The sequence below is a fragment of the Anolis carolinensis genome, chromosome 5 (assembly GCF_035594765.1).
Source record: "Anolis carolinensis isolate JA03-04 chromosome 5, rAnoCar3.1.pri, whole genome shotgun sequence".
Classification (NCBI taxonomy): Eukaryota; Metazoa; Chordata; class Lepidosauria; order Squamata; family Dactyloidae; genus Anolis; species Anolis carolinensis.
In genome coordinates this window covers 96,577,599-96,597,125 of record NC_085845.1, presented here as the reverse complement: position 1 = coordinate 96,597,125, position 19,527 = coordinate 96,577,599, and positions in this window count along the sequence as shown.

The following is a 19,527-nucleotide window of genomic DNA, read 5'->3' as shown; positions in this document are numbered from 1 at the left end:
ATTTCTGGGAGTTGAAGGCCAAAACATCTGGGGACCCACAAGTCGAGAACCACTGCCTCAAGGGAGAAACTGTGGCATTACCTCCAAAGTTAAAAAATTGGAAAAACCAAACTCTTCCTTGAAAAGCTGTGATTGTCTAGACATGTGGGGGTTAAATCTAGGGCAAAGGAGGGTAAAAATAGATGGGAGGGTCCAATGTGAAAGGTTTGGAACCCCTCCCCTTATATATAAAACAAAGACTCCGCCTCCAATATGTGGCATTCAGTGTGTGTCCACACCAGGGTAGAATTGGCACCATGCTCTCCAGATCAGCCATGCACGTGCCACATTATGCCCCTTCCATGTTCAGGGAGTTTGACAGATGGAAGGGCTATCTGAGCCTTGCGAAAGTGTTTACGGAGATCATCGCGGAACGCAAGAAGGTCCCATTTCCATCTCAGAGTTGGGACACAATGGAGTACGACATGCAGCTAGTCCTCAACGAGGACAACTTTGAAACAGCATCACAATGGGTTAATGGAAGCAGTTCCAGCAGCAAGAGCTCCAAAGGTAGTGCCAATGGCCAGGCTTCCCAAAACAAGGAGATTTGCAATTTCTGCAAACACAACGGGGAATCCAAGCAGGTCTATTCGTCCCACCGGCTGAAGGGGATGGACGGCACCGTGGAGTGCCCCATCTTGCGCAAATACACCTGTCCGCTCTGCGGTGCCACGGGCGAAAAGGCCCATACTTTAAAATACTGCCCACTGAGCCAAGGGAAGAGGTCGCTGTATCGCAAGTGCGGACGTAACTCGGCTGGACGCAAGGTGAGGAGATAAGAAGATCAGGAGAAGACCGAAGCATTTATTCTTAGTTTTAGTTTGACTTTGTAAAAGAACAACATTTGATTTCGAGCATCATTAACACTCTTTACATTTCCTCCCACTTTGTTTCAGGTTTGGAGAATGGAAGCCCAATTCTCTTAGACTACATTTGTGAGTCCAGAAATGTTTTTTTATGTATATTGTTGCCTTCTTTCACATTTGTTGTACCTAGGTTAATTATATTGTGTTTCTTTTAGATGTGTCAGTTGCCTAGTGTGATGACTCATGGGCCCTGCAGTCCTATTCCTGACAGTATTGTGGCAGATGAGGAGGAAAATATGGAGTTTTCCCCAGATTTCCGGTCGGAGTCAGAGCCTTGGCAGCTGCCTGAAGTTCTAGTCCAAGAACCAATTAAACCTGACCTTGGTGGGAACTCTCCCCCTTATGGGAGAAAACAGGCTTACACGACTGATAGAGGATCGAGAGAAAAATTTAGAAGTAGTGCTCGCCTTGCTGCCAAATATGCCACTGATTAGAAGTATTTCCCCTGAGAAAATACGGGGAGTCTTGCACCTGCAAGCTGGTTTCCTTCGCTCCCTGTTCTCTAGGGAAAGTGATTGTTGTTTGGGGAAACGAGACCCAATATAGGGAAATTGCGCGAAGGATTCCTTGCGGAGTCAATTCGTCAGCTCCTGGAGAGAGGTCATGTGTGTGTGGACTTCGAATCCTGTTCCTTGCCTCCTGAATCTAGTTCCAAGCCTTGTCCTCGTCTCACGGATTTACCACAGATCTTGTTCCATGCTTCAAGTTGCTTTGCCTTTAGCCACAGCTCCAGCCACGTTCCAAGTAACTTTCAGCCTTGTGTCAAGCTTCATTGGATTCAAGACTTTTTCTGTTTTCCCAACGCTTTGCTTGGCAAAGCGTGTGTTGCGGTTATTGGATTATAATCTTTGGACTCTAATATTTCATATTGGACAATAATCTGCTGGACTATATTTGGCCTCATTTGAAAGGTCTGCTTCTGAACTTTATTCTACACTTGTTTTTATTGACTTTATATATTCCTTTAATAAAGATATTAGATAGAATCTGGCCTCAGTGTATGGTTATTGGTGCCCAGCAGCCTAGATCCTGACACCTTGTATCATGCTTTTTTATACATATAATCATGTTTTTTACATATGTAATATCACGTTCCTTTGACATCTGTAATTGCCTTATATCATATTTTATATTGTGTTTTATATATGCAGTTACTTTACATGTTTCTTTTATGTATGGATGTATAATTTTTACATGTTTAATTATATTATTTGCAACTATAATTGCCTAATATCATGCTTCTTTTATATATGCAATGACATCATGTTTATTTAACGTATATAAGTGCCTTATATCATGTCCGGGTTATCATGTGTGTCTCCAGAGGGATGCAGCCCTATCCTTTGCAGGGAAAATATAGAAATATCTTCTAAATGGCTACTGTCTAGAATTTTGTTTTGTAAAGAAAGGAAAAGTTTATATGCTATTGGAAAGAAAGATACTATTTTATGTTTAAATTTTGGAAAGGAATAGAATTGGTTATTATTACTGTGGTCTAACCTTCAATTGTTTGCAAGTTGTTCTAAAGTTTGGATCGTAGAGTTTAATAAACAGAGTTTATGGTTTTGGCATCAAAACTGTTCATGTTGTGCTTAAATGGGATTGAATTTTCTTTAATTTGTGGCCCATAATAGGCTGGTTATAAGCCTGATCTGGAAGGCAGCCAAGGCAAAGACCATTGAGCTGCTGAACTTGCAGACTGAAAGGTCCCAGGTTCAAATCCCGGGAGCAGAGTGAGCGCCCGCTGTTAGCTCCAGCTTCTGCCAACCTAGCAGCTTGAAAACATGCCAATGTGAGTAGATGAATAGGTACCGCTGTGGCGGGAAGGTAATGGCACTCCATGTAGTCATGCCGACCACATGACCTTGGAGGTGTCTATGGACAACACTGGCTCTTGGGCTTAGAAATGGAGGTGAGCACAACCCCCAGAGTCAGACATGACTGAACTTAACGTCAAGGGATACCTTTACACACACACATATGCAGGGACTACACCAATTTAACAAAGTTTCAGCCACAAAAACAAAGTTTCTAAAGTAGAGCAATGACTTTCACAGTAAAGACAACCCAATTTAACAGGAAATAAGACTTTCAAACCAGGAACAGATTTCTGCAATTATTAAAAAATGGTTTATTATAAAAGCTATGAAAATTTGCCAAAAATCAGAGGATAAGGGAAACGTTCCACATTTTGGTGAGCTATCAGTGTTAAATGTGTTCTACCACTGTACCAAGTTTGAAGAAGATCACTCAAAAAATGAGGGCGGGAGAGCCCCCTAAGTCCCCCCCCCCTTCGGGCTGTTTTTGGGCCACCGCGCATGCGCGTCCGCCATTAACGAATTAATTTAGAAAATAACGAATTTTCGTTAATTTCGAAAAATTTTGGGGGCCAAATTCGTTATTAGCAACAAAAACGAAAAACTGCCCCCTCTAGTTTTGAAACGAGTTTAGAATCAAATTTTTCATGGATCGATCAAGCCTAATAATTACATACTTACATAGCAATTTCTGTACCTTATTCCAAAAAGGAATATGTATCAGATATAGAGAGATAGATAGATCTAGACAGACAGACAGAAATTTTCTGGATACTATCACCTTAAAATCTTTTAAAAGGGGGAAGGGAGAGAAAGAAAGAGAAAGCAACGAACAGCCAAAGGAGTTACTGTTACTCCAGCTAACTGTGGAAACACATATGGAGTGTCAAGAAAATCTAGATGAAGAGTCCCCATAATCTGGATAAAACCCATCTAAGTGTATAAAATGGCAACTCTAGTCCAGGGCAGGGAGAAAGGGAGAAATCATCACCATCTATGCAGCTATTATTGTTGTTGTTATCTTTAGGGCTTGTATCCCGCATGTCCTTCCTTATAGCTGTGTAAAATACCAATAGAGTTTTTCGAGGCCTTGTGCTGCTGTTGCTATACTGTTACAGCTGAGCTTGTAACAGGTTCATTGCCAGCCTACTGGAACATTTTGCCAGGCTCTGTTCTGCTGCCAGGGTTCATGCATCAAAAGAGTTGATGAGTCCTATGAATCACAGAATCATAGGGTTGGGAAAGACTGAACAAACCATCCACACCAACCCCGTGCCATCCAGGAAAAGCGCAATCAAAGTACGCTGTTTAAAGGCCTCCAAAGAAGGAGCCTCCACAGAAGCCAAAATTCAGCTATCCATCAATAGGCAGGTGTAGATTTGTCACCCGGCACACCTTACTAATTTGAAAGCCAGATGATAACACACAGACTGGGTTGGGCAACAACAAACAGAGATTTTTAACTTTCATGCCTGAAAGGATGTCTGATACGGCGTCTTCACTCAAAAGGAATTTGATATAACCATGCAACGTGGTGCAAGGCATTTTAGCCCCTTTGACAGCCATTCAAAGTCCTGCACATTCCCCCAATTGGCTGAAAAGCAGTCAAGTTTGTATCCGGGTTTTCATTGGCTGGAGAATGCCAGTGACATCAGATATGGATGAAGTATTTTTTGTGGCAGGGAAAATGAAGAGCTGTCATTTGTCCATTTGAAGCTGGAGTCATTTGAAAGTCTATCCAGGCTGGGCTGACTAAGTGGTTTGAGGCAATATGAAAAGATTTCATGGTAGGATTATAGGTTGGACCCAATGTATACAAAAGAGGTGAGCCATCAAGAAAATGAGGAGGTTATTAAAACACAAACAGTTCAATGGAAGGCATACAGATTTAATCAGAAGGTTGATTATGTTTGACTATTCCTGATCTCTGGTTCCTCTTGGGAGATGGGAGATCCTTTGTGTTGTCCTTCTGAGTGTGCCCACCACATAGCTGGATATCAAAGTCCCCTCAAGCATGCACAGAATATTTTATTAAAGATTTCCTAGATGCGCTGGATTGTATCAGGGCATATCCATTCCAACACATCTTAGTTGTTTGATATAAAAATTGATATGTCCACGAGCCCCAACTATAGAGTAATTATGTGTATTTCATAAAACATGTTGTCCGAGACCTCTGACACAGATGGTTTAAAGCAGGGATCAAAACTCTTTTGTTAAGAGGATTAGGTGAGGCTTAAGGACACATTTTCCTTCACCTCCCTCTGGCATCCTGATCTTTAAGAAATAATTATTTTAATCCTTTCTGAAACTCTGGGTTTCAATCAGGCATCGAAAGACTTGTGCTATTTTGACACCTTAGAGTGGAGAGACTTTGCTGCTCTGGAAGTTGTATGGATTCAATTAAATATATATAAATTCATAATTTGCTCCAGATATTTATTTAAAATTATTGCTATGGGAAGGGGGGGGGGTCAATTTCTTGTAATATCACAACATTCCAAGGCAGTGAGATCCATAACTGAAAAGCTCTTGCTTTCCTCTAAATGGCATGATGTGCCAAAGTACATGTGCTCACCACATCGCTCCCTAGTTGCCTTCCATTATACCTGGATTCTTAATCTGCCAATATAGTATAACTGCCACATGAATCAGTGAGAATTGCTGCTAATTATAGGGGCCTCAGCATCATATACCTTTAAGGGAATGGTGGGTATGCAATCTTGCCATATGTTTTGCCTGCACTGAACTGTTGTAAGCCCAGAATCAAACACCTTGAAATGTGTCTCTTCAGCTGGAGAGCCAGGGAAGCATAGTCATTTCCCAGGAAATTGTCAGACACCGTGAGAACTGGCAACCTACTCTCAGTATTTAAGATGAGTAACAGAATGTGAACTTGCACTGTGCCATGGCTCTGTATAATTTGGGATGAGGCAAATTGTAGACACGCACATTCTCTGAAAAGACTTCCATCTGTCTATGTTATGCTGTTACTTATACCTCCAACTGCTGACTCTACTTGAAACAAAAGTGTTTTACCTGGTTGCTGTGAGTTTTCTGGGTTGTATGGCCATGTTCCAGAAGCATTCTCTCCTGACGTTTTGCCCACATCTATGGCAGGCATCTTGAAGTTGAATCTTGAGGTCCTGATAGTGGCTGAGTTTTTCCTGTTGTTTTTCGTCAATGCGGCTGTCACCTGGGATGGCAACATCAATGATCCAAACCTTTTTCTTTTCCACAACTGTGAGGTCTGGTGTGTTGTGTTCCAGAACTTTGTCAGTCTGGATTCGGAAGTCCCACAGTATCTTTGCGTGCTCATTTGCCAATACTTTTGCAGGTTTGTGATCCCACCAGTTTTTTGCTGCTGGCAGGTGGTAATTGAGGCATAAGTTCCAATGAATCATTTGGGCCACATAGTTGTGCCTCTGTTTGTAGTCTGTCTGTGCGATTTTCTTACAGCAGCTGAGGATATGATCAATGGTTTCGTCGGTTTCCTTGCACAGTCTGCATTTTGGGTCATCAGCTGATTTTTCAATCTTGGCCTTAATTGCATTTGTTCTGATGGCTTGCTCCTGAGCTGCAAGGATCAGGCCTTCTGTCTCCTTCTTCAGTGTCCCATTCATGAGCCATAGCCAGGTCTTCTCCTTATCAGCTTTTCCTTCAATTTTGTCAAGGAACTTTCCATGCAATGTTTTGTTGTGCCAGCTGTCAGCTCTAGTTTGTAGTGTGGTTTTCTTGTACTGATTCTTTGTCTGCTGTGTTTTGAGGAGTTTCTGATTTTTGACTTCAATCAAAGCAGGTTCTTCACTTTGCTTTACTTATTATTATTATTATTATTATTATTATTATTATTATTATTATAAACAACACAATTTAAAAACAGTTATTAAAATCACACCATCCAAAATCAAGTCTGTAGTCGTTCCATTGGTCCGTTTAGTAGTCCTTATTATCTTATTGCACTACGAGCTTTGCTGTCCAAAAGCTTGGTCACATAACACATTTTTACCTTCTTCCTGAATGTCAGGAGGGAGGGGACTGCTCTAATTTTCATTAGGGAGGGAATTCCATAGCCGAGGGGCCACCACTGTGAAGGCCCTGTCTCTCATCCACATTAGTCGTGCTTGTGAGGAAGGCAGGATCGAGAGTAGGGCCTCCCCAGAACATCCACACTTACCTCCAACAGACAAGGAGATAATGCTTCTGGAACATGGCCATTCAGCCCAGAAAGCTCACAGCAACCAGTGATTCTGGCCGTGAAAGCCTTCCGCAACACAAAAGTGCTTTTGTCTGTATATTTCCCAGTTTTCCTTATTTCATAGTGATCCGACAGGCTCAATATGTACATCTGTTCCAACATAGATTTGCCTGCGGTCAATAGACCTATTCAAGCAGTGAAATCAATTAGACTTTTGTATTAGTATACTAATATTTGGAGCCAAAGTCACTTAAATAACGCCCTGTGTGCCTATACAAACTCCCATCACGATTATAAATAAGTTATGAAAAAACTGTAATAGTGGTTTGCAATAATAGATTATAGGGAGGCAGCATTGTGCCAAATGTTCATATCCTGTTTCCCCAAAAAGAAGACATCCCTTGAAAATAAGACCTAGTAGAGGTTTTGCTGAATTGCTAAATATAAGGCCTCCCCTGAAAGTATGACCTAGCAAAGTTTTTGTTTGGAAGTATGCCTGCCAAACAAAACAGCACAGCATGCAGGATCGGTAAATGTATATACCATAGATTGTTATACATGGAAATAATGGTAGTAACAAGAAATTCTTGATAGGATTCAAAATTTGTCTGGTTATTCTGGCTTGTGATGACAACTACTGTACAGTATATAATACATGTTCATTTTTTGTTCAGCAATAAATGTGAATTCTTATTCATGGAAAAGTAAGACATCGCCAGAAAATAAGACCCAGCGTACCTTTGGTCGCAAAAATTAATATAAGACACTGTCTTATTTTCGGGGGAACACGGTAGTTTGTTTCTGTGTTCCTGGAAACCAGAACAGGATTATTTTTTGTATACAAGACAGACACTGAAATAAAAGAATTAATATTTCTCTGTCCACAGAAACATACAGGATCCTAAGAAAACAAGAGGATGAGGATGAATGTATAGTCCTCTGCAGCAAACTTTTAAATAGATCTGATACTGATACATGTATATGCACAAGTAGGTCAGAGATCAAAATGAGAGTTTATCAATAGTACCTACTTTCTGTAGTGGGATGGGGGGTAGCGTGTTTTGTTGAGGTAAGAGGCTGTGCTGATGACAGTAGTGTCAGACAAGAGGGGTTTTTTTTCCTGACAAGCCTGACTAAACAGACTGAACAGCTACTTGGTAACAATTATTATTATATATATTGTTTCTTGTGTACTCAGTAAAGTTTGTATGGGTCTGAGTCACTGACTGAGATGCTTGAGTGTTGGCATATGAAGTTCCTTTAAAGACATTGTGTACTCTTAGAATATACTCTTAAAGCACATGAGCTGTCCTTATGCTCTGGGAATGTTGTCCTGAATCCCACGGTTCGTTGCCGGCATGCCAGCTTCAGTGTTTCCCAATCAAGACATGCAGAGATGAGAGCAGAATCAGAGGTTTATTGCTTTGTTGATCAAAGAAGAATGTTAGGGGAATTCACATAGAATCATAGAATAATAGAGTTGGAAGAGACCTCATGGGCCATCCAGTCCAACCCCCTGCCAAGAAGCAGGAAATCGCATTCAAAGCACCCCCGACAGATGGCCATCCAGCCTCTGCTTAAAAGCCTCCAAGGAAGGAGCCTCCACCACACTCTGGGGCAGAGAGTTCCACTGCTGAACAGCTCTCACAGTGAGGAAGTTCTTCCTGATGTTCAGATGGAATCTCCTTTCCTGTAGATTCAACCATATGTGTTCAAAGTACATTCATTGTTGCCGTATTTTATAACCTGTAACTGGAGGGATATGTATGGTGGGAAACTTAACAAAGTCTGCATTGAAGAAAAACCCGAGTCTGTCTACTATGTCTGAGTCCACTCCACTTAGCCTGGAAGGGGCTTCCTAGACAGGGAAGTGTGTGATGCTGGAGATTTTTCCTGGGAGTTGGTCCCTAATGAGTAAAATTATACCTGGTGTGGCTACTGGGCTGGAATACCTGGCACCAGAGTGCATATCTTCTCTATTTAGTGCTCCATGAAATGATACACCAAAACATCACTCCCAATTTTTGTAACCTTTTGATGTCTGGATGTGATCTTAAGTGATGCAGGTAGATAACAGAGACAGGGAGACAGGAAACAAGATGGAATGAGACAAGGAGCCTGAGGCAATGAACTGTTCAAATATTTTATCAGGGGTAATGATCTGCTTGAGTATTTTATCAGATAGCATCTCTTTTACGTATGTCGTGTGACCAATTGTTTACTTACACACAGAGAGAAATATCCTGTACAACCGTGGCAGCTCGTGACTCAAGTATCAGTAGGGCAATGAATCTCCACTGTTGTTCAGTTTAGCAGTATCCGAGGTACAGAACATATTTTGGTCATAAGGTTCAAGACCCTAGAAAATTCCATTAAAGTCAAATTAAAACTTGGAATGTATTCATTGAACTATTGCCACAGAGATCATGATTATAAAATGAAGAACCTTCATGGGGAAAAACATGTCTTCAGACAAGAAAATGGTACTGATAATTAATATTCACTAACAAATAGAGTAGGGCCCGGTATAGAATCATAGAGTTGGAAGAGACCTCATGGGCCATCCAGTCCAACTCCCTGCCAAGAAGCAGGAAATCGCATTCAAAGGTATTTGTCTCATATGTTTCATCCATGTTTCTGTACCGTACCATTCATTCATATTGCACAATACAGCAAAGCCCCCTCTCCCACACGAATGAAGTGGTGAAACGAAAGTGTAAACAGCACAAAACCATTTGTTTTGCTGCGGTTCGTTCCTCTGCCTGCCTGCAGCTTGTTGCCTCTTGCCTGCCTTGCGGCCTGCTTATTCTTTAAGCTCAGGTCTTCTTGCAGATTGAGAGAGAGAGACGTCTCAGAATCTATGCTGTCTTAAGACCCTGCCTTTAAGCTCAGGTCTCCTCTGCAGATCGAGATTAAAATATCTCAGAATCATTGGTATCTTAAGCCCTTAGGTTAGAGGGTGGGACCAGCGGGAAAAGAGGGAATGTTTTTAAGGATATTTTATTTATAGAAAGAAAAAAAATCCATAAAATTTGGGGAATGACCCAAACCTTGTAAGAGTTGGTGGGCTAAAAGTGGTTGATATGCCTTCCATGTATGGTGAATTTTACCCCTCTAGCCTTAAAATTGAGGGGGAAGGGAGTGTGGTCAGCTCTCCCATTGCCGCCAATGGGACGAATGCATTAGTATATTCGGATGGTAAAATGAAAGAGCTCATTCGTATGGACGATGGTTTCGGAAGTGGTGGACAGACACGAAAATGGGGCCATACGAATTTTTTTTTTTCGTGTCAGGAGCAACCGGAGTTGCTTCTGGAGTGAGAGAATTGGCCGTCTGCAAGGACGTTGCCCTGGGGATGCCTGGATGTTTTGATGTTTTACCATCCTTGTGGGAGGCTTCCCTGCATGGAGCTGGAGCTCATAGAAGGAGCTCATCCACGCTCTCCCCGGGTGGGATTTGAACCTGGCAGCCTTCAGGTCAGCAACCCAACCTTCAAGTCATGAGGCTTTTATCCCCTAGGCCACAGGAGGCTCCTGCCATACGAATGAAACAAATAGGAATGCTAAGCAATTTCATACAAATGCACAAGACTACTAAAAAACTTTCTTTTGATATTAAACCTTTTTAACAGCTCTCTATGTCAATCAATATTGTGTCTACAGACTAAGTGGCGTGACTTGTCTTTCCAGCCATGTGGCATTTGCTTCCAATTCTATTGCTGCAATCAGTGGACGTATGAAGTGTCTGATTCACAAAGATTTTTTTCAAATTACATCACACAGCAATGGTTGCTACTGACTGTGAGTAATCAGATGTCCTCATTTCCCCTGAAGTGTTTCATAGCAATTTCTCTGCCAGCTTCTATCGCCATGCCTCTGCAACATGTAAAGACAACCACTGAAGTTGTCGAAACAACAAATAGGATAGTGCAGTGTTTTGGTCTGGCTAAAGTTTCCAAACTCTTTCCAAAGGCAACTTTGGTTAGAGTATAACAGAAATGTTAATACCATGGCCAGGTTAACATCTCCAGGAATGGTTTTCACTGTGGAAAAGTGATCTTGGTCACTGCTGTAACCTGAATATCCAGACTTGAGGCTAAATCAGAAAATCCTCCCAAATTATGAACTTTTCAGGGAGACTGCATCTTACTTTTGATTGGAGCAAGCCAGTCTTGAGTGGATTAAACCCTAAAGCAGTGGTTCTCAACCTGTGGGTCCCCAGGTGTTTTGGCCTACAACTCCCAGAAATTCCAGCCAGTTTACCAGCTGTTACAACATCTGGAAGTTGAAAGCCAAAACATTTGGGAACCCATAGGTTGAGAACCACCGCCTTAAGGCAACTATGGCTGATGGAATTCAACAACACCTGCAATGCAACAACTTTGCTCACCTCCTGTGTATTTTAACACTGGGACCAAACCCATACAGAAGCAACATCTACTTTTGAGCCTTGTTTACAATGGATTGCTTCACTATCTTATTTTAATACCTGGTCCAATTGCTTCTTTGTATTTAAATCTGTGAATAATGTTGCCATGTTCCTGGATTGGCCCGATTTTACCTGCAATCTAGTTATTCTACTTTGTTTGGAAGATTAACTGGCATGGTAATAATTGTTTTCTTTTTCATTTAAAAAAAAAAACAATTATCTAGCCCTTCTGGAAGAAGAGAGAGAATGTAAAAAAGCACAAGCCTGCTGCTTTATGATAAATTAGCCGGCTACTTCCTTTTAATGTTTATCTAATGAATGAAATATCACACCATACTTAAAATTGACTCCCTCTGGGGAAAATGTTGCAATGAGTCTAGTCTGTTTGCAGAAAGCAGAATACAGTGAGCCTTTGATAGCTAGTGGGGTTTGCTTCAAGACTCATTATATAAAATGCTGCCCCTTATATACAATGGCAAAATCAGGCTTTGTTTTTTGGGACTTTTTTGCATTTCTCAGGTTATCTGATCACTCCATCCCACCCCAAATGTACCAGGGACATGTACCATATTTATATCCTTGGCCACAACTGTTTCTTTCTTTCTCAGGGACTTGTCGAACACTAACAACTGATATTTTGCAGACTGGCTACTATCTATAAAAAACACCTTTGGGCAACACTTCCCAAGATGTTACAGGATGCAATCTGGGTTAATGAAAAAGTTGCAATTTTTAAAAAAATATGTGTGGTGTGTAAGCACAGTGAGGGGTTGGTGCAGCACATAGATCTTGGGGAATTGACCACCTTGCTCTGTGGCCAAGCAGCAATTTGACTTTAGATGCCCAAGTTTTGGACTCTACACTATTAAATGGTAGTGTCCTGTGAGCTTGCAGCACTGCCTAGTTTGGAGAAAGTCAGCAAAGCCACCAGATAATAATAATAATAATAATAATAATAATAATAATAATAATAATAACACCAGCGGACCTTATGGGATCCTGCCAAAATCTTTAACTAAGGTGGACCTGAGCTGACACAACAACTCCACCAATTCATTGAAAAAGTATGGGTGACTGAGAAAATTCCAGCAGATTTCAAGGACACCGCAATCATCACCCTTTTTAAAAAGACGAAAAGAACAGACTATGGAAATGATCAAAGTACCTCCCGTCTAACCTCAGCAGACTGAACTATTTAACCTCAGGCCAATTCTCTCACATCAGAAGCAACTTGCAGTATGTTCTCAAGTCGCTTCTGACACTACAAAAAAGCAGACTGACAGCCAAAACTAAGGTCACAACAACATATGTTTATTGAACTCCAATATGCTGATGATAATGTAGACTGTGCTCATTCAGAAGAAGATCTACAAGCCACTCTAAACACCTTTGCAGAAGCATATTAAAAGCTTGGCCTCTCACTGAACACCAAGAAAACCAAAGTGCTCTTTCAGGAGGCATCAACCAATCCCTCTGCAATTCTAGAAACACAGCTTAACAGTGTAATGTTATAAAATGTTGACAATTTCTGCTAACTTGGCAGCCACTTCTTCACAAAAGTCAACATCGATACTGAAGTACAACACAGTCTGGCCTCTGCAAGTGCAGCATTTTTTCAAATGAAGTAGAGAGTGTTTGAGGATTGGGACATTCTTAGGGAAACCAAAATGCTTGTTTATAAAGCCATTGTCCTCCCAACTCTGTTATACACCTATGAAACATGGACTGTCTACAATCGTCACACTCAACTTCTGGAATGATTCCATCAGTGTTGCCTCCAAAAAAATCCTGCAAATCTCTTGGGAAAACAGGCTGATAAATGTTAGCGTTCTGGAAGAAGCAAAGACTACCAGCATTGAAATGATGATCCTCTATCATCAACTTCGCTGGACTGGCCACATTGTCTGAATGCCTGATCACTATCTCTCAAAACAGCTACTATACTCCCAACTCAAGAACAGAAAACAGAATGTTGGTGGATAGGAAAAGTGATTTAAAGATAGGCTTAAAGCTAACCTTAAAAACAGTGGCATAGACACCAAGAACTGGAAAGCCCTGGCCTCTGAGTATTCTAACTGGAGGTCAGTTGTTACCAACAATGCTGTGGAATTCGAAGAGGCACAAATAGAGGACGAAAGGGAGAAACGTGTTAAGATGAAGGCGCATCAAGCCAACCCTTGTCGGGACCACCTTCCACCTAGAAATCAATGTCTGCACTGTGAAAGAACATGCAGATCAAGAATAGGTATCTACAGTCAACTACAGACCCACCGTCAATACCCTACACTTGGAAGACAATCATACTGAGCCACAATGAGTGATAGCCTATGATGACGACAACAACAACAACAACAAAACTTTATATACTGCTCTATCTCCTTTGTGGGACTCAAAGCGGTGTACACATAATTAAACATTCAATACATATACATCATACAAGATACACAAACCAGTATAATAACAATTAACAACCATGTTTAAAATTCCAAACATTTAAAAACAATTAAACCAATAAATAAAAACAATTTCAATCGCACCCTTGGTGACTGTTCTGTGAGGACACTACATGTTGGATAAATGAGATCAAGGATTGAACACAGTGGAAGAAAATGTAACAATGTGATTCATTTCAAAAATATTAAATTTGCATATCGGTTGCATATTTTAAAAATGTGCATTACGTGTAAACTATGCTACTTGGATTTAGGAAACTCTAATACAGTAGAGTCTCACTTATCCAACATAAACGGGCCGGCAGAATGTTGGATAAGCGAATATGTTGGATAATAAGGAGGGATTAAGAAAAAGCCTATTAAACATCAAATTAGGTTATGATTTTACAAATTAAGCACCAAAACATCATGTTAGACAACAAATTTGGTAGAAAAAGTAGTTCAATACGCAGTAATGCTATGTAGTAATTACTGTATTTATGAATTTAGCACCAAAATATCACGATATATTGAAAACATTGACTCCAAAAATGCGTTGGATAATCCAGAACGTTGGATACGTGAATGTTGGATAAGTGAGACGCTACTGTATTAGCAACCCTGTCTTGCCATTTTGATTGGAGATTATGGCTGGATCTACACTGCCAAACAATGCTGTTTGTCCAGTGTAAACCCATATAATGTAGTTTGAATTGCATTGAACTGCATTATATGGGTCTTCATTGGCCATATAATGCAGTTCAAATAGCATTATTTGGCAGTGTAGACCCAGCCATACTAAATGTCACCAGTTTTCTCTTTTGTTTTTCACTGACTAATTTTTACAGATTTTTTCAGAATTCCTGCTTGCATTCCCAATTAAGTAGTCTTAGAAAATATTTGTTTTCAATTTGTCTGAAAATTGTCTGAAATTTTATGGTTTATAGATTTTCATATTATAGGACTTGAAAAACAGTAGTACTAATTCTATCCAAATACTGGCCTTCATGATCACCAGGAAAGTGACAAAGAAAAGGAAAATACAGCAAAATCCAAAAAAAAAACAAAACAAAACAAAAACAAAACAGTGATACCTTTAGCAGGACAACTAAAATGTACAACAGGCATTACTCAAGTTTTCAAAGCTTCTCTGGCTTCTTCATCATAAGAGTCTCAGGGCTACATTTTTGTTCTCAGACTTACTTCTGTGGTCAGCTAAGATGGTCTGAGGGATCTCAATGCAGGCAGAGTTCACTTCCCTTCTTGGCCACATGGGGACAAAGGGCAGTAGATGACAAGTAATAAAAGGAAAATAAACAAGAGATAGAAAGGAGGCAGCTAATGGATATATCTTTTCTGAGTATGTGATCTTTGTTCCCTCAAGATTTTCTGCTCCTTGTTTTCAACAAGAAAATATCTTCCATGGCCTAAGAAAATTGGGACACATGCAACCTCACAGAGTGGTCAATATGACAAATGTGATTAATAAAGAAGAACACAAAACTTGGGACAGAGAAGGGTAAGATTATATTCTCCTTCCACTGAAGGAAGGGGGATAAACAGAGTTTAAAAAGCAGCTGAAAATGTGTGCCAGCAGACAAATAACTAGGATTGACCCTGCCAAATAAGGACAATTGGCAGCTATGAATGGCGAGACTGTTCTTGTCTAGAGGGTGCAGTATATGTCTAGCATCTTAGTTATTTTAATACTAGCTTGGGTATCCAGCGTTGCCTGGGTTATTTGAAAAAGTCAGATTTTTAATTGTACAGAATACATAAGGTTGTGGGTGAACTACAACTCATATCATGCCAGGTTAACCCCGAAAAACTCCATCAGTACTTCAAGTTTGTTATGTTGGGCAAGTTTGCTCTGGATGCATCATTGGTGAGGTTCAGTATGCTCTTTGGCTGTAGGGTAAACTACAACTATGGTAAGTCAGTCCCTTCAAACCCCTCCAGTAGGTTGAGCTAGTCATGAGGGCTCTGTATGCCAAATTTGGTCCAAGTCCATCATCAGTGGAGGTAACAGTTTCCCTGGTTGTGGGTGAACTACAACTCCCAGAAAGGAAAGTCAGTTCCCCTCAAACCCCTCCAGTAATCAAATTTCGGCATATCATGTATGCATGCCAAGTTTGTGCCAGATCCATCAATGTTTTGATTCACAGTGCTCTCTGGATGTAAATGGACTACAACTCCCCCAAATCAAAGTGAATTTCCCCTAAAGACCTCCAGTATTTTTTGCTGGTCATGGGGGCTCTGTGTGCCAAGTTTGGTTCAATTCCATCTTTGAAGGAGTTCTGAGTGCTCATTGATGGCAGGTGAAATATAAATCCCAGTACCTACAATCCCAAAATGTCCAGGCCAATTCCCTTCAAAACCCACCAGTATTCAAATTTGGGCATATCAGGTATGTATGCCAAGTTTGGTCTAAATCCATCATTGTTTGGGTTCATAGTGCATTCTGGATGTGGGTGAACTACAACTCCTATAAATCCCCCTGAAGACCTCCAGTATTTTTCGTTGGTCATGGGGGGTTCTGTGTGCCAAGTTAGTTTCAGGTCCATTGTTGGTGGAATACAGAACGCTCTTAGATTGCAGGTGAACTATACATCCCAGTAGCTACAACTCCTATTAATGGTGAATTCTCCCCAAACCTCTCTAGGATGTTCAGTTGCTGATCAATTCCTCTGTTTGCTGTATGCCATAGAAAAGAATAGAAAGGGTTATGGGAGAGGCAATGGAGAGAGTATGCAACACTGGGATGTCTGCGGTGGAAGAAAAACAGAAAATCTAGGGTGAAATTGTCCCCATATGAAAGCCTTCACTTAAGCAATACGGTGCTTGTGGAGGACATTGGTAGGGCTCTTGGGCATGTTTACGGTGCTTGCTATAACCTGCAATATCATTGGAAGGAGGGCCATTGGTGTCTCCTGAGTAGTGGGAGCTATAGCTGTTTGTGGAGGCAGGAACTTGTCTTTGTAAGAGTGATATGGAGATGAAAGATTTGGGGGTCTTGTCAAAAATGGAGACCAGCACAAGACTCCAGAGGAGGGTTGCACAACACCTGATGAGCTTACAAGAAGCAAATAAAGATTTCCCTATTTCCCAATAAAAGTCTCACCACGTTTCGAAGCATGGGGCTTTCAGGGGGCTTCAATCTCCCCTGTGTTTCCTATGGGGGACAAAGCAAGGGATCCTAGAAGTTCCACGCAGCCCAGCAGGCGAGAGGCTTTTGGGGTTCCCCTGGAACTGGGAGATGACACAAGGGATACAAGGGGTTCATGCAGGAGAGGAAAAGGGGTCCCTGATACCTTGTGAATTCATAAGGTGCAAAAGGGCAGTTTGGATCTCGTTGTCCATGCTCATTCATAAAGGGGAATTCATTCATGGAAAGGGAAGCAATTCATCCTAGCAGAAACAGTCGTTGTGGCAAAAAGCAAGAGAGCAGTTTGTTTTTAAAAGTGTTTCAGAGTGAAATGAAGTTGGTCTGGAGCAAATCTGTGAACTGCGGATACAGAGGTTTTGCGGGTTTCCGTATCTGCGGTTGGGAAAACCGTATTCCCCTTGCTCCTGAAGCCACCTTGAGATGCCTCGGTCAAGTCGGTGTGGATCCGTGGCTTGGAAAGGGGTTATTGTCAGTTTTTAGGTAGCAACAGAAGAATGCAAGAAGGGAGCTCTTTTGCAGGCTGGAAGTGAAAGCAAAAAGCGGATACAATTTATTACTCTTGGTTAAAATGTAAAGAAGGACAATGGAGCCTGTGGTTTCCAGCTACTGAAGCTGCTTTGAAGAGGGGATACAATGTTTCTGAGTGATTGAAGCTAATGTGGAGTGGAAATACAGGGTTTCTATGAGTCTGTGGAACCCTTGGCCATGATCAGCTGAGTGTCAAAGTAGTGTGAGTGCGTGGGCTTGTGTGCCCGACATCAAGGGGACACACCAGTCACACACACACTTATATATTTTCACTTTTATTGTGTGTATAGATATAGTATACTAGCTGTGCCCAGCCACGCGTTGCTGTGGCGTTGTCTGGTGGTGTTGGTGAGAAATTGTTGAGATAGTGGTGGTATTGAATGTCTGTTGTATGGTTGTCTTTATGTTTAGTATGCACACTGAAGTGGATTATATGGCAGTGTGGACTCAAGATAATCCAGTGCAAAGCAGATAATATAAGATTCTAAATGGGTTATATAGCTGTGTGGAAGGGCCTTGAGTCTACACTGCCATATAATCCAGTTCAAATCTGATAATCTGTGGAAGAGGCCTAAGTGAGGCCTAACTGTGCCTGTCCCCTGGGCTGAGGAGGTTGCTAGGAGACCAAGTGGGCGGAGCTTAGCCTTCAAACTGGCAGCAATTGGATAAAAACTATTATTCCTCTCCCTCTAATTAGGACTTTATATATCTTTTCTTTTTGTTGTATCAACCTAGAGCCATGAATGATGGATTGTGTTGTCAAATTTCGAAGTTGGGGGGCCTGTAGTTTTGTTGTTTTGTCCGCTGCCCTAATGCCATCACTCTTTAATATATATAGATATGTGAAGGTTCCCAAATCATGTAAGTGTTATAGATGAATGTTAAGAAAACAGATATATAATGCTGAAGCACAAGACGAAACTCCTTTTGTTAGGGGATTTGCAGATGGGCTTTTTGTCTGACAATAGTGTGCATTTCCTCTTCAGTTTCCCTCAGATGTTATATTGGTGAAAGTTTGACAAATGCCCTTTGAAATGTGTAGTTTCTTGACTGGACTATTGGAAATGAAGTTCATTGGGGAATGCTGTTGGTTCGATATTATAAAACTTTGTAATGTGTAAAAATATAATAAAATCATATATGATTTTGGAATCTGTGTTGAGTCTAGCTTTTGGGAGGAGAGTCGATTTTTCAACAACACTCCTTGACTTATAAAATATTATTTCTGGCAACTACAGGTTTCATCCAACAAGGTTTTCTCAATGGTTTACATTTCTCACCCCCATTCTCTCTCCCTTCAGCTCAGTTTAATTTCCTCTGAATTTTGCTAGTCGTCTTGCTTTGAACTTTAGATCGTATGCCATGTGATGGAAGGATGTGGCCAACTATGTTGTGTAACATACAAGCTAACTCATGTGTCATAGGAAGTATGCAGAATTATTCTCATGCTGTACTATTACGATGAGATGATGATCAGGACTTTGATATTATTAAACAGTCAGAGAAGGGCATTTTTGCAGGTAATTTGACAAAACAAGCTGCACTTTCCAACATTCCTCTTCTACACAAGTGGTGAAGGTCCATTATTTAAATAGGAACCCCAAGTGGCGCAGTGAGTTAAACTCTTGTGCCAGCAGGACTGCTGACTTGAAGGTTGGGTTGCTGACCTGAAGGTTGCTGGTTTGAATCCTACCTGGGGAGAGCAGGGATGAGCTCCCTCTGTCAGCTTCAGCTCCATGCGGGGACATGAGAGAAGCCTCCCACAAGGATGGTAAAAACATTAAAACATCCGGCATCCCCTGGGCAACGTCCTTGCAGACGGCCAATTCTCTCACACCAGAAGCGACTCAAGTTGCTCCTGACACACACACACACACAAAAACTTCATGGAGTGTTGTTACCTTCCCGCTGGAGCAGTACCTATTGATCTACTAACATTTGCATGTTTTCTAACTGCTAGGTTGGCAGAAGCTGGGGCTAATAACCAAGTTTTTTTTTTTAACCTGAAAGATTTTGGGAGTGGTTTGAACTCCTTAACCGCCCCATTGGTTAC